A 16,236-nucleotide genomic window follows, 5' to 3' on the forward strand; every position below is an offset into this window, starting at 1 on the left:
CTTTTGTTTTTCCTTCTCCAGAACCTAATGATAGACAATAAAATGAGCAAATGGAGATTTCACGGAAAAGTACATTCAAGCTACAGATGCTGCACGGGGCTAGCTACAGTTGGCTTAGAGTCCAAAACATGTTTCTCCACTCTTGGGGCTGCTCTAGCAACAAAATGGGATCGTATTTGCACAGGGGTGTCCCACCTCAGTTTCCTTTTATCTGCAGATAAAAGGAATTGCCTTCTCTTCCTGGAGAGCCTGTGATGGAGTAGAAAGAAGGTGGGGCTTGGCATCACACAGACTAGGGCGTGGATGAGTGTCAGAGCTCGTGGACTCGAGCTCTGACACTCATTCACTGAGCAACTGGAAGCAGGTTGCTTTAGATCTTTGAGCCTCAGTTCCTTCACCTGTACAATGGGAATAATAATGGGGCTAATAATACATCTCTTAGGGTCATGAGAAAAGTCCATGCAATACAAGTGGTCAAAGCCATTCCTTGTTCATGTGAGTGATGCTTTTCTTATACCATGGCTTTCTGCCTTCCTGACCAAAACTGAAAGGGCCAAGGAATGACAGTCATATCCAAGGCCATGCACTACAGCCTGGCCAGTGGCCCTGCTACAGCCTAACTAAAAACTCAGTGGCAAGCAATGAACAGCCTCAATCAATGTATTTTAAAAATAGCTTTGTTCAAAGAAATGATTACCTAAGAAGCCCAGAGAGTAGGTGTGGTGGGCAGAATAGCAGCCCCCAAAGATATCCATGCCCTAATCCCTGGGACTTGTGAATTTGTTCTATTTCCAGCAAGAGGGACTTGGCAGATAAGGTTAAGTTAAGGGTCTTGGGATAATGTGGTCACCGTGGGTTATTGGAGTGGGCCCTGTGTCATCACAAGGGTCCTTATAAAAGTGGATTGGGGGCCTCAGAGTCAGAGAAGGGGATGTGAGGACAGAAGTAGGGGTTGGGGTGATGTAGAGCCAGGGGCCAATTGTTGCCTCTGGGAGAGGCTCCAAGCCTCTAGGAACTGGGAAGGCAAGGAACTGATGGTCTCCTAGAGCCTCCAGAAGGAATGCAGCCCTGCCCATGCCTTGGTTTTCACCTATGATAAGCACTTTTTAGACTTTCAAGGGTCAGATCTATGAGGTAATTTATTTATGTTGTTTGAAGCCACTGAAATGGTGGTAACTTGTTACAGCAAAAACTCATCTGTAAAGGGAAGAAGGGGATTGTCATGGGGAAGAAATGTGCAAGATCCGGCGGGCTTCTGGAGGGCTGGCCTCCTTCTGGTTCTCGACTCAGGTGGGGGTAACCCAGACAAATGGGTTCAATTTATAACTACATGTTCAATGTCAGATTAATGCTATGTATACTTTTTCTCATGGAAGTTAGAGTTCATAATGTAAACATCATTTCAGTGGCTTTTTTACTTGGAAAAATCTGGGATCCAGCAAGAAATAGATGAGATCCTCCCACAGGGTTATTGAAGAGAGTATAAAGGAGCAGATATTTACCAAATGGTGGCCAAGGTTAGGAAAGAAACAAAGGCCAGTTGAGTGGCCTGAGACCAGCAATGGAGGGAAGCTGGAAGAGGCAAAGGGGAAGGGCATTCCCCAGCCAGGGAGGGGTAGCTCAGTGGAGAGGAATACCAGACAGGAGCTGTCAGGGCAGGGACCTCCCAGTGGGGGACAGAGGGGGACTGAGCGGCCCACCCTCTAGTGTCCTGCTCCTGCAGTCCATTGGCTGATCCCACCCAGAAGCCAGAGCACAAGGGCCTGTTGATGCCTCCCATCCAAGGAGCAGGGTGGACAAGTTTGGAAGGTGGGTCTAGAGGCCAAAGGCAAATATCCTGGACAGTCTATCCCCTCTTGTCTTTCGTTGGTGTAAAAGTAGTCATGGCCTCTGCAGAGAGGACATGCCAAATTTCATCAGATGTGACAACACCACGGGTGAGGTCAATTCAGCCATACGCCCACGGGAAACCTAACCTTTTAGCCCTAACAGCGCTCTTCTGATACTGAAATGTAGGTGATGGGGAAGAGGGAGAAGGAGAACAATGAACAGAAAGAGATCCGCTGTGTGCTCTTCTGTAGCTGGTGATGAGGCTTAACTGGCATTATTACCCGGCTTCTCCCTCCTTCCCCACTAAGTCCCTCTTCCTATCTGCCAGCATCTCAGCTGGGTGATGAGCTTCTCTGATGTGTGATAGTGACCCAGACCTTCATTCCTGAATGAATGGAATCCTTGATTTGACTGCAGTTTTCCATGGATGGTAACAGTTGGAGAGAAGTACCAAGAGGCAATGTCCCCAGGAATCCCTTGGGCCAACCCCTAATCCTCCCTGACCCACTGTGTAGCCATGATCCAGTTTTCCCTGATAATTAAGATCTGTGGCCCTGCTCAGACTAGTGACCCTTTCTTGGCTGTTGCCTCAACAGCATGAGGAGACCCAGATGGCCAGGGAGCAGTCTCAATTTCTAGTTTAACAGCGCTATGTTTAGGTTCCCTGGTGACATGGTCCTCTGTCAGGCTCTGGGACTTCCAAATTTACCCGTTCCAAGATCACAGGATGAGAAGGAAAAAGTTTCTCAATTGTTTTTTTTGTGGGGAGGGATTAGGTATAAGAGACTCAGAGACACCACCAACTTGATCCTTTGATTCTTAGACCCATGGATCAGGCTACGGGGACAATGGAGAATTCCATTGCTTGGAAGCACATGTTATATCCTACAGGACAGATTCCAACAATTCTCAGGGTGTTCCTCCCTTCTGCTACCATAACTTCAAAAGGCCATTCTACCCTTCTATGGATGCTGCTTCTGGGTGGTGGTGGGCCATGGGGTAAGACTAGCCTATTTCATGACCTTCCATCATGGGAAAATGTGTATTGGGTGGAGAGAAAGTTGTAAGGGATGTTTTGGCTACAAATGAGGAATTCTTCCAGCCCACATCTGGAGAACTGGCAGAGCCCTAAGGACAGAAAGGGTGAATCTATACCCAGATTATAGTTTCTCATTCCGAAGATGGATTGCTGCCAGTTACATCATGACAGAAGCCCAGTGTCATGAATCTCTTAAAAGGTAACTCCCCACCGCCCAGAAAATGGTGCCAAATCGGGGGCTCCATGTTGACCTCTGCTGTTGGAAGTAGCCAGATCCTTGTTGGTGAGGAGAAGGCCCTCTTGCCCTCTTGCTGCATAAGCTCCATTCCTGCCCCACCCCCAGCCACATGGTCATTTTATGGCGTGGTGGGAAAAGCGCTGACTGACTGCTACAGAACACGTCATCCTCTTCACTTGATGCTGGAGAGCCTTGTTCTGGGGGCATGTCTTTCGTGAGGATTTGCATGGAATTTAAATTGCTTCACATTCTGCGGACATTCCATTCTTCTAAGAGCTCCTTCTACCAGTTTTCCAATTTTGCTCTTTCCAATTCCTTCACCAACAACCTGTGAGTCACAGCTCACGAGTCAGTGTAGATCCAGATCCCTTCTTCAACACAGATGGACAGACTGGAGTGTTGCCCATTGAGGGGGCAGGGCGGGTTCCCATCACCAGTGATTTTTAGGACCATCCCTTAGTGCGACTCTAGCGTCATCTGCATCTAGCTGTTCAGGTCCATTATTCCCGTGAAAATCAGGAAACCCATTCCATTGCCATATCTCCCACCCTGACCTTTAGCCTACAGAGGATACAATCACACAGTCCTTTCTTGGTGCTGGCGGCCCATTTACTCATGCTGTGGTGAGGAGGGTGTCCCTTAGACCCTTCTAGGGAGTGTGCGGAAAAGACGGGTGTGCAGGTTGCCCATAATCCATCCATTCAAACTTACCCACTTCTCTGAATCTATGAACATCTTCCTCTATGGGCTATGTGGCGCAATCTGAGATGTCGCCCTCACTAACTGCAGGCATTACTGAGTCCGTGGAGGAGAGAGAGGATGGTGGGAGGTATCAGCGTGGCTCTGAGACCAAACAGAGCCGTGTAGTTTTCCTCCTGCTCCCCTCTTCCACACTGCTTCTTGGAGACAGAGGCCCAGTAGAACCTTGACTATATGTGGAGAGCATAGCGTGTACCTGAGTGGGGCAAGGCATGGGTGGTGATAGACATGGAGAATGCCACTTCCTTCATGGTGTCGTCTGTGCCCAGTGTGAGTGGCACAGGTTGCAGACAGCCTCTACTCCTCAGCTGAGAGCCACCCAGCCTGAGGTCACTGCCATACAAGGGCAGCGCTCATGTGGTGACTAAGTGAGGCAGAGTAAAGGCATGGCTACTCTGTGATTCTAGTGAATGGTTCTTGCTCCAGGGCTCCCTGCCAGCATAGCTAAGGCTTTGGGTGGGGTGTGGGGGGCTCACATGGCAGTTGAGCTTCTCCTCCACTGAGTACTTTTCCCTCACAGGGCTTGGCCTCCTTCTTAGTCAGCTCAGGTTTTCCTAACAAAATACCACAGACTGAATGGCTTAAGCAACAGAAAGAAATTTCTCACAATCCTTGAGGGTGGAAGCCCAAGATCAAAGTGTTGGTGGAGTTGGTTTCTCAGGAGGCCTCTCTCTGTGGCTGGAGATGGTCTTCTTCTTCTTCCTGTGTCTTCCTATCATCTTCCCCCTGTGTGTGTCTTTGTTCTAGTCTTCCTGTCTTACAGGGACACCTGTCATATGGGATTAGGTCCCACACTAATAACCTCTTTAACCTAATCACTTCTTTCCATACCCTATCTCCAAATACATTTGAATTCTGTGGTACTGAGAATGAAAGCTTCAACATAGGAATTGGGGAGGTGGGGACACAATTCAGCCAATAAAAGTCTCTATTGAATGTCTTGCACCCCAAGCCTGTCTCAGCATCTGCTTCTAGAAAATTCAGCCTGGGACACTGAACCGACATATCAAGTCCTAATTTCTGATGTTCATAGACTTAGCTTGATGGAATCTCAGATTCCTTCCATTTGGTCTTCTACCCTTACGGTGTACCAGCCTTGCTCAGGCTCATGCCCCTTCCCTCATTCCACATGAAAGCCACCTCGTCTTGGAACTGCAGATGAAGCCTTACTATGTAGATCATAATATGAATATCTTAAAGCCTCTTGATTGTTGTCTCTTCCATTTCATGGCCGCTACCTTGGTTAAATCCATTGTCATCCTTTGCCCGGGTGTTTGCAACAGCATCCTAAACAGCCTGCCTCCTGTCTTGTCCATGTTTAATTCATTTCTTCCACTGCAGAGATCTTCCCGAAGAATTCTGCAGGCATAATGTCTGCGTGATATTAAACAGATACTTTTTCTCCTTTCTCGTAGGTGACGTAAACTTCCCTTCCATTGACTCGGTGGCATTCAGAGCTTGAGAGGGAGGCTGCAAAGTCCCTAAAAAGGGGGTCAGTGCTCAGGTTCGCTTGAAAAATGAGGTATTTTAACTCTGTGGCAAGAAGGTGTTGAAGTGAGAGAGAAAATCTTGCTTGTTTTTTATTTCCTTGTAGGTTTCAAAATTATATTCCCTTGCAAATCAAGGGCCAATTGAGAGTTGTGAGTGGAGTTTGCTGGGAACCCAGAGGAGGGCCAGTCTGGGACACATGGACATTTCCCACTGGGGGCGGGGGTCTAGGGGAGCCCTTTGGGAACTGGGAGAGGAGCTGTAGGAGACGTGGCAGGCCATGGGTTCAGAGGCAGGGATTCTGGTTAAGACTGGAGTTAATTCACCCACACCTGAGATTTCTAGACAGCTCTGGAGGAAAGCACAGGGCAGAAGGCAGCAGTCTTGGCAAGGGCGGGCCCTTGGCTCCCACTTATAGTTTTGGGGAGGAGGCAGGGAAGAGAGGCCTGAGGGAAGTGAGGACCTGGGCTGAGGGGAGAAAGCCTCCCCATGCCAGGGATTCAGAGAGGAAGCTGAACCAGGCTGTGGTTTTGGGCAGCGGCAGCTGGCCGGATACCCAGCGTAGAGACCCCGGAGGGTTGCCTCAATGGCCAGCAGCCTGGGCCACACCGAGGTGGAGCATTGGCCAGGCTTTACAGGGAAGTGCGTGGACCCCACGCTTCTCCTCTCAGCCCAACTGCTCCCTCCTTCTCCTGAAGGGAGATGAGGGAGATGCACTGAAAGGAGAGAAACTGCTAAAGGGCACTGTCGACTTGGAGAGGCCTAATCTGCCTCCTCGCCTCCCCGTGCTCTCTGCCAGTCCAGTGGGAAGAGAGGAGACCACCAGGTCAGTTACAGACAACGTCCTTCCTCCCTCTTCCATTCTTCCTCTCTCCCCCTCCCTCCCTCTCCCCCCTTTCCTCTTTCTCTCTCTCTCTTCCCATCTCTCTCTCTTCCTGTCTCTCTCTCTGAAGCCCTTCTGATCATGTCACTTTCCTGCCAGTGTCCCGTTTTTCCCCAGTGGGAAAATCCCAACACAAACCTTGGACACAAAGAAAGTGACAATAGGCTCTGGCGCTCCTGTAAGGGGAGGTGCGTAGAGGGGAAGGAAGCTGGGAGGCACCATGGTGAGTGTCTTCACTGAGACCCTAATTTCCCAGTCAGATCAAAGGCCAGGATGAGGGCGCACAGGGGGTTAGTCTCCAAGATCCAGAGATGCCACTCAGCATGCTTCCAACAGTGTGTTTGCCCCCCGAGTGTTTTCCCCATTTGGTAGTAATTTGCCCATCACGGTGGACAGATCGGTTATAAACATAAACATTGTGGTGGTCAGACTCTAGGGTGGCCCCCCACATGATTCTTGCCTCATGGTATATAATTTGCCCTCCTTGAGTTGGGGGAGGGACCTGTGCCAAGAACTGAAAGTCAAGGTTGGCTGGGAAGGCAAGATTAGCAAAGCAATTCTTTGCACCAGTGGAAAACAATTTTTTGATGGCGAAGCGTCCTTTCTAGATATTAGCAGCACATATTATATGTGGTCTGAGATAATGGGCAGCATGGGGTGCACCCCCCATGTCCTGGGAAGCCAGCGCTTCCTGAATCCGGCTTCAGGCTAGAAGGTCTGTAGCTTTCATTGGGTCTCCCCATCTGTCAATCTGTCGAGGGGTCGCACTACCTGTCCCCTGGAGCTAGATTTTGGCTAAGGAATGGGGCTCGGAACCCAGAGGAACAGTTCTCACTTTTTCCAGTTAGATGCTTATCCTGCGACTCATTTATTGTGTCTGAATTGGATCCCCAGAATATTAAACATGCGCCTAATCAAATGTAAGTACAAGCCCACATTTGAAAGTCAGATATAAAAGGTTTCTGGATTTGTATCATTTCACATTACCCAGACTTCTGCTTTCATCCACGAGAATGAATACATAAGAGTTGTCTGAGACCACAATCATTTTCTGGGCAAAGTGGAATAAATGTATTAAAATGAAGGGGGGGTGGGAAAGCACCCTGAAGATGAAAAGGTTTTCACCCAAGATTGAACTAGGAGAGATAGAATCTGCCTGTTATTTTCCCTTTTGATCACCCAGGCTTTTATTTTCAAGGTAATGATAGGGGAGCACAAGCACTTCACGGAGGGGGGCGAGGGGGAAGATAGGGAGCCACAGTGAGGGACCTTGGCCTTCATCACTTAGCCCCAAGCACAGGCGGCTGCAGCCCCTGACACCCACCTCTGGAAGCATTTGGCTCTAATCAGTTCTCCCCGAGATCCTAATCAAATCCAGTTTTTATGAAAATCAACTTTCTTTTGGTAACTTAATTAGTATGTTCTGAGGGAGTTTGGGAAAGCAACCCAGAGAAGCCCCTCAATTAGGGGGATGTTCATTCCGCGCTGTTTCTTCTTTCTGTTCTTAGAAAAGAGTAGGCACGTTACAGCTGGAGGCATTTTGGAACCTTCTCGAAGGAGGAGAGATCATTTATGATCGAGCGATCCGTCTTCTGGCAACCTGTTGTTTCTTGTCTTGGAGTCTCCAAGAAGCTCCATCTTGGTTTTTAAAAATGGCTTTCTTGAGAACGTTTACATAAGAGTCGGTTCTATTTTTAATCATGCACAGGTCTCCCTGTAGTGAAATTTAACAGGTACTTTGATGACAGAAACGGAATCCATGGGTTGAAGCGGTATTTTTAGAAGGCGGCTTGGGTTTTCGCTGCTTCTTCGAACACAGATGACGCACTTCCTGTTGTGAAATAGAACTTCCATACAGACGTGTGCCGTTTTACTATAGTTCTAAAGTGAACACCAGACATAATCACTACTTGCGTCATGAAATGGAGATTATAAAAAAAAAAAAAAAAAAAGAAAGGAGATTATCTGCACCCCAAAAGCCCACCCTGGGATCCTTCACCCACAACCACTGACTTTATCGACAGGCACTTCCTGACTTGACTTTGTAAGTTTATCTCTCCAAAGGGATCCCCAGGTAAAGACAAGCTTCTCTCTGTCTGTCTCTCTAACATGCGCACACACACACACACACACACACACACACTATGACCATCTAGATTTTTATTTATTCCTTTTTTTTTTTTTTTGGCAATAACTGTTCCTTTTGATGTTCACATTGTCCCCCATTTGACCAGAGAAAGCCCAGCAAGGTGGCTCCTCTGTCCTTTTGATTTCACTGTTTGGTCTTTAAAAAATCAGCCTCTCGGGGCGCCTGGGTGGCTCAGTGGGTTAAAGCCTCTGTCTTCGGCTCAGGTCATGATCCCAGGGTCCTGGGATCAAGCCCCGCATCAGGCTCTTTGCTCAGCGAGGAGCCTGCTTCCTCCTCTCTCTCTCTGCCTGCCTCTCCGCCTACTTGTGATTTCTGTCTGTCAAATAAATAAATAAATAAAAGATTAAAAAAAAAAAAAATCAGCCTCTCAGGGCACCTGGGTGGCTCAGTGGGTTAAAGCCTCTGCCTTCAGCTCAGGTCATGATCCCAGGGTCCTGGAATCGAGCCCCACATTGGGCTCTCTGCTCAGCAGGGAGTCTGCTTCTCCCCCACCTCTCTGCCTGCCTCACTTGTGATCTCTGTCTGTCAAGTGAATAAATAACATCTTTAAAAAAAAATCAGCCTCTCTGTAATATTATTTATGGAAAATGAACTGCCCGCATTGTCACCATGGAGGCCGGTGGCTTTGACTAAGGTGGACACCCGTGTCCCCCCTGCCACCATCCACACGTAGATTTTCCAGCACCACATACTTCTCTTGTGCCCACATTCACTCAACATTATCTGCTTTTATCGCCATTGGCCAGTATTTGTCTTTCTCGAATTTCACGTTAAGTGGAAGAATACAGTAGGAGTTCTTTGGCGTCTGATTACTTTTTTCCCTTAGCATAGTGTTTTGGGAATTTAATTCTGCTGCTGAGCACAGCCGTGGTGGGCCCCTTATTATTTCTGAGTAGCTCTTCCCTATAGGACACACACTCTATTTATCTCTTCAGCTGTGGCTGGACATTCGGGTCGTTTCCAATTTGGGGTTCATGAGAATACAGCTCTGTGAAATTTGCATACAAACAAGCCTTTCTTTGGGCATAATTTTCATTTATCTTGGGTCAGAATCCAGGCATGGGATTGCTGGTTTGTGAATTTGGTTAATAAGACACTGGCACGAGATGACCCAGGTTCACCTTGCCCATTCCCTGCTCCAGACAAAGCAGCTGTTTCTCCAACGAGCCCTGATTTCTTTTCCGTAAAGAGCGGTATTTGGAAATCAGGATCGGGAGCTGGGCATGCTGACTGCTCCCAGCAGTGCGCCCCCTCTGGTGGGGTAGTTCCCTGAAATACTGATTGACTTTGTCTCAACCATGGCGGTTCACCCTGCAGCCCCAGGTTCCATGAAGTAAATGCCAGTATCACTCCTCATGCACTGAGAACACACACACGCACACACACATACACACACACAAACACACACACACACACATACACACACACAAACACACACACATCTAGAAAGCCCCTGCGTGATTTCCACAAGAATGTACTGTTGAGATGCTCCCATTACTGTTCAGAGCCCCCATTCTGCACAGCTTTCTACCATCAAATGGAGGTATCGATCTGCGTGGACACCGGTGTGCTCGTTGGTCCCTTGTATTACAATAGAAGAACGGAGTTGCTTCCACTCCCTGTCCTCTCGTCTCTTGCATTCCCCAGGGCTTCTTTCCAGCATCTTCACATCCTTCCCCAACGTCTATACTTTCTCCCCAATATTCACCTACTCGCCCATTCCATCAGAATTTAAACACGCCCAAACCTCCCCCTCTCAACACAAAACTGAACCTTCCAGAGGTTCCATGTTCTCTTTGGCCACACCCTTCCCTCTTGCTGCTCACCCTGTAGCCCCTGGCTCATGTCCTCCCTGCCCTGCAGGGTGGCTTCTGCCCAACACCCATTGCACCTGTTCTTGCCAAGGTCACCGATGACCTCACTTGTGCCAAATCCAGTGGACACTCTTCAGTCTTCACATGACATCTGTCGGCACTGAGTGGACCCTTCTGAGCCCCTCGTCCCTTCCATGAAGGACTGCATTTCCTTGATCTCTGAGGCTCCCCACTTCATTCTTTCTGTCTCTCTGGCTGGTCCTTGGAAACCTTTGTCTTCTTTTCTCTCTTTCCTTGTCACTTAAATGTCACTGGACCTCTTATGTCTTTCCTTTCTCATTCAACATAACCCACCCTTCTGGAAGCTATCATTCACTCTCCCGGCTTCAGACACTGCCCATATCCCCCCGCCTAATCCAGGTGTCCAGCTCTATCCCTTCTCCTGGGCTCCAGACCCTTTTCTCTTTGCCAATCAGACACTTAGATGTGGATGGTTCAGCAAGTGGCCTCCATCCCTGACTCTTCTCTTTCTCGCACTCTAACCTCTAATCAGATTGCCAGGATTGGCAGATTCGACCTTCGAAATCATCTCTCTAGTCTGTCCACTTTGTTCTATGACAACTACTCCAGTCTGTGCTCCTTCCTCTAGGACACATGTTGATACTGGGATTTATAATAAATATATATTTGTTCTTTTCCCTGCATCTGGCACAGAGCTCCCAAAACCCACGGGATTTCCCAAGTTATCAGAGTGATAAAGGGGTCTCTTTTGATATCCATAAGGAGCCCCCTTTTGAGCATACCTGAGTTTGTGCTAATGAGGTGACGGAGAAGCCCTGAGAAATATAAGTAGTATTCTGAACTCTATGAGCCATTCTAAAAAATTCTCAGACCCAAGATGGGGGTTGCAAAAACCCTGATTTCAACCAGTTGTTTAGAAGTACATATGGCAATCTGGTCTTGAGATGGTTGTTTGAACTGGGGGCAGTCTTGTGGGGGGGGAGCTCTTTCCTTGTGGGATCTGATGTATCTTTGGGTAGCTGGTGTCAGAATTGAGTTAACTGTGTAAGAAACCCACTTGTACTCAGTGTCCACTGGAAATTGGGGACATGCTTGGGTGGTATTACAAAACACACCAGAGTACACCAAATCCTCAGAAAAGTGACTAATCATAGTACTTAATACTATTTGCATCACCAGACTTATTTATGAGCTATTTTAAAAAGTGTTGATGATCTGTTTCCACTACTAAAATATAGGTTTTGTGGGAGAGGGATCTTGCCTGGCTTACTGATTGAGTCTCAGTGCCAAGAACACTGCCCCACATGGAAGAAGAGAGAGAGGGACAAGGAAATACAGAATGATGTCTAACTGAGTTTCTTAGGGAAAAAAGGAAAGGCTGAATGCTTCCTCCAGATATGACACAGAGGAACCTAGAAGAGTATGAGGAAGTTGAGTGTGGAAACTGTGTGATGGGATTTGAGCTGTCAGGCCCTTGACCTCAGGTTTAAGCTACACCCAGATCTCTGAGGGACAGAGCAGGGAACTTCACCAGGTTACATATGTGACCTCTATGGGTTAAGGACACTCCCCTGTACCCCCACCTCCATAAACCATACCAAGCCCAGTACCTACTCAGCCATTTCTTCCTGGTGTTATGTGTTACAGGGCACATCACTCTCGCCATAATTGTCTGCACCCGGCCAGCTCATACACTCCCTGAGGACAGAGACCATCTCCCTTGTTCTCTGCAACACCTCCCCGCTATTCCTGTGCCTGGCCCAGATTCGGTGCTAAGTTAAGATGAAAAAATAAGGAGTAACTGGGTGGTTCAGTTGGTTAAGTGCCTGCCTTCAGCTCAGGTCATGATCCTGGGGTTCCAGGATTGAGTCCCACATGGGGCTCTCTGCAGCCGGGAGTCTGCTTCTCCCTCTGATCCTATGCCCTCTTTCATGCTCTCTCTCTCTCTCTCATAAATAAATAAAATATTTTTTTAAAAAAATGAATAAATAACGGTGCCTGGTGGCTCAATGGGTTAAGCCTCTGCCTTCAGCTCAGGTCATGATCTCAGGGTCCTGGGATCAAGTCCCACATCAGGCTCTCTGCTTGGCAGGGAGCCTGCTTCTCCCCCCCTCTCTCTGCCTGCCTCTCTGCCTACTTGTGATCTCTCTCTGTCAAATAAATAAATAAAATGTTTTTTAAAAATGAATAATTAAATGAAAAGCTTTTACACATTAGGAAGCTGATGGTCAGAGCTTAAAGTACTTATCAGAATCAAAATGCCTATACATATTTGAACTTTTGTCTAAAAATCTGTACGCTTTCCTCTCTAAATGGTTGATGCTTCTGTGCACTACATTTGAAATACCAATTCACTACATTTTCACCAGTCCTGTCTCCAGTGGACTTATTGCTACCACCTATTTCTAGCCCTCTGTGATGAATGAACAGCATCAGAGAAATCATGTAAAAACATAATTTGCATTATTTCAAATTATCTCACTCCTTTTGATGTTTTTGATACTTTGGTTTAAGATGCAAGATATCAAAGCAAAACCAAAGTTGTTTCTGGCTTTGTTGTTTTAACATTTATGTTAGATTGTACTATATATCAGAATGTTCACCACCCCTTCCCATGGGAGAATTACACTTACCCACCCCACTGAGGTCAGACCTGGTCATGTGACATGCCTTGATGCATGGAATTTGCATCATGTTTTGCACTCTTGAGCAGAAGCACAGAGTTGCCACACAGTTCTGCCATCTTTTCTCTTCCCTCTGCCCCAAGGCCAGCTGTATCCCAGATGGGAACGGCTCTGTCAGCTAGGGTCGGCAGTTAAGATGTCTTGGAGCAGAGCCTTGACTGACCCCTTTGATATGAGTGAGTTGCTATAAACCACCAAAATTTATGCTTGTTAATTATGCTTGCAGCATGAATTAGTGTGAGTTCACTGATAACCCCTCTACAACTCATCTTATTGATAGCCAGCACAAATAAATTTTGTCAAGTATCTTTGTCTCCTGCCTGAAAGCATTTTGCCTTTAGGCAATGGGTTAGGACAATAATCACAGAACTGTAGAGTTTCAATGCATCAATCAGTTGGATGTTTTCCTTATCAATGGCCGTGGTCAACTGGGATGGATTTGAGGTTGAGATTCCACCCTTGCATTCACATATGGTGTGTGACTTGGAGCTTCCATTTCCCCATCCCCAGTGAGGATGAGGATGAAGGTATCCAGCATGGTTTTGACATAGAGTATGTCCTCAGCGTATTCTGGGGATTTTTGAGTTTCCCCTGGAAACTTCAACTTTTCTGTTGGCTAATTCCATCATTAATTTAAATTTTCCATAACTCAAAGATTCGCCTCTTGCAACACACCTTCTTTGGTGAATATTAACCTCATTTGAAACTTACCTGGTCTTCCAGTATCCATTAATGCAGATTATATATTTATTTTTTTCTTATGCTGCAGCAGGAAATTTTTTTTTAAGATTTTATTTATTTATTTGACAGAGAGAGATCACAAGTAGGCAGAGAGGCAAGCAGAGAGAGGAGGAAGCAGGCTCCCTGCTGAGCAGAGAGCCCAATGTGGAACTTGATCCCAGGACCCTGAGATCATGACCTGAGCCAAAGGCAGCGGCTTAACCCACTGAGCCACCCAGGCGCCCTGCAGCAGGAATTTAATAGAAAGGGATAGAACTAAACTGGCTTTCGTATTTTGCACATCTATGTGAATATTACATATAAATGCATCAGGTATGACTACGACTCTCAGACTAATTTTTAAGCAAATTTACTGTGTAACATTGGATATATTCAAAAGAACTTGGGCACTGGGGTGGTTCGATCGGTTGAGCATCTGACTCTTGATTTCAGCTTGGGTTATGATCTCAGAGTTCTGGGATGGAACCCCGCATCGGGCTCCATGCTCAGCCCTGGGTCTGTTTGTTCCTCTACCTCTCCTCCTCCTGCTGCTTGTGCATGCTCTCTCTCACCAGCTCTCTATAAAATAAATAAATTAATTTAATTAAATTTTAAAAAAGGAATATGTGTCCTACGTATTAATAAAACAAACATCTGTCATCTGTCACCTCACCACCCAGCCTCAGCCAGTACTGCAAACTTCTTGTCTGCCCCTGGCCTCTCCCATCCTCCTGCCTTCCCCAGAAGTGATCACTATCTTGAGTTTTGTGTTTATCACTGAAGTAGTTTCTCGACAATTGTGCCAAACGTTGCCTAACCTGTGAGAGTTACCCCCTACAAAGTAGTCAGCTCACTCTGCTCAGAATATTTTTGGTTGTCCCTCCTGGAATTACCTTCGGAGCCATAGCCATATACTCTGAACATCCTCGCTTACGGGGATTTAATTTTTCAAAACACTAACACTAAAGCACTAACGATACTCCCTGTCATTTAGTCAATATTTATAATGTGTCAGGCACTCTTCTTTGCTCCCTGGATTTACAGCTTCTTTGGTCCCCACTATGTCCCCAAGTCTATTTTACAGCGATGCAATGGAGACTTAGTGAGGTGAATAGCTCCTCCCAAATCACCTGGTTAGTAAGTAACAAAGCTGGGTAGGTCCAACACGGGGAGACCTCATTCTACTCACCACCACATGACCGTGCCAAAGCCAGCTCGTGAATAAGGGAAAGGTGGGTCAATCTGGACAGGAAATACCATCTGTGAGTAAAAATAAAAGCAAGACAATACTATTCCTACTGATTTTCTTCAGTGGTCCTGGCTTTGAAATGAAGTCCACAGGAAAAATTCAGGGTTTGAGTAAATGGTCCCAAGGAAACTGTCCTGGAGGCACTCTGCATAGGTTGGGAAATGTGAGCCTCAGGCTTGTGAAATTATGAAGGTCACACATACAGATGTGTCCTAGTGCCTTTCCTACACAGCCCCTCCCCTGCAACATAAAGAAGAGAACACAGAAGGAAAACACGACACGCAGGATTCAATTCCACTAGTTTTGCATTTCTCTTCAGAAACAAACATAGCTACGCACATCTGTGATCAAAAGATGTAACTGTTGTTGACAAAAGTACAGAAGCGGGTCAATGAAGGAAGATGGACTTCTCAACAAAGGGAGCTGGGCAAGGGGACACCCATAAGGAAAACACGGTGAGCCCTGACGTCACATCACACCTGATATGATGAAACCTTATTCAAAACGGGTCACAGATTTTTGCAAATGTAAATGTTAGGAATTTAAAGCTCTAAAGTTCTTAGGGGGAAAAAAGAGACTATCTTTGGGACCTAGGGCTCAGAGAAACATTCTTAGACTTGACATAAAAAAAAAAAAAAAAAAGGATCCATAAAAGATAAACTTGACCTCATTGAAATGCATGTGGCCATCTACTTTGCTCCTTAAGAGATCTCACTATATATATACAATATTTTATATTACAGGATGGGAAGACAAGTTACAGAGAGACAGAAAGTATCAGCAATCACATATCTGACAAAGGACTTGTAACCGCAGTATATAAAGAAGTCTCAACAGTCAACAGTGAAAAGCAAGCAATCCAGCTAACAAATAGGCAAGACAGAATGGAAACATGACATGCCTTCACAGAGGAGGGTACACAGATGGGCAAATAAACACACAAGAAGGAGTCATCTGCCATTCGGGAGACGCAAGTTAAAAAGCCCCAGTAAGACATCAATATGGGGGAAAAAAAAAAAAAAGACATCAGTATGTAGCTACCAGAATGGCTAAAATTTAAAATAGTGACAACACCAAACGCTAGCAAGGATGTGGAGAAATGGGATCCCTCGCGCATTGCTGGAGGGGATACACAATGTGCAGCCACTATGGCAACCGGGTTGGTAGATTCTTATAAAACCAAACATGAAGCTGACACAGCAGTTGTGCTCCTAAGTCTCTGCCCCAGGAAAATGAAGACTTAGGTGCACATAAAGCACGTACACAGATGCTCATAGCATTTTAATGCAACCTCAGATCGCAGTAAAAGATATTTTAAGTTGGAGAAAAAATGTAAAATCAGCCATATTCTTCAGGGCTTGC

This window comes from Mustela putorius, unplaced genomic scaffold (genome assembly GCF_011764305.1).
Source record: "Mustela putorius furo isolate JIRA1106 unplaced genomic scaffold, ASM1176430v1.1 tig00000224_pilon_pilon_pilon, whole genome shotgun sequence".
NCBI classification, from domain to species: Eukaryota; Metazoa; Chordata; class Mammalia; order Carnivora; family Mustelidae; genus Mustela; species Mustela putorius.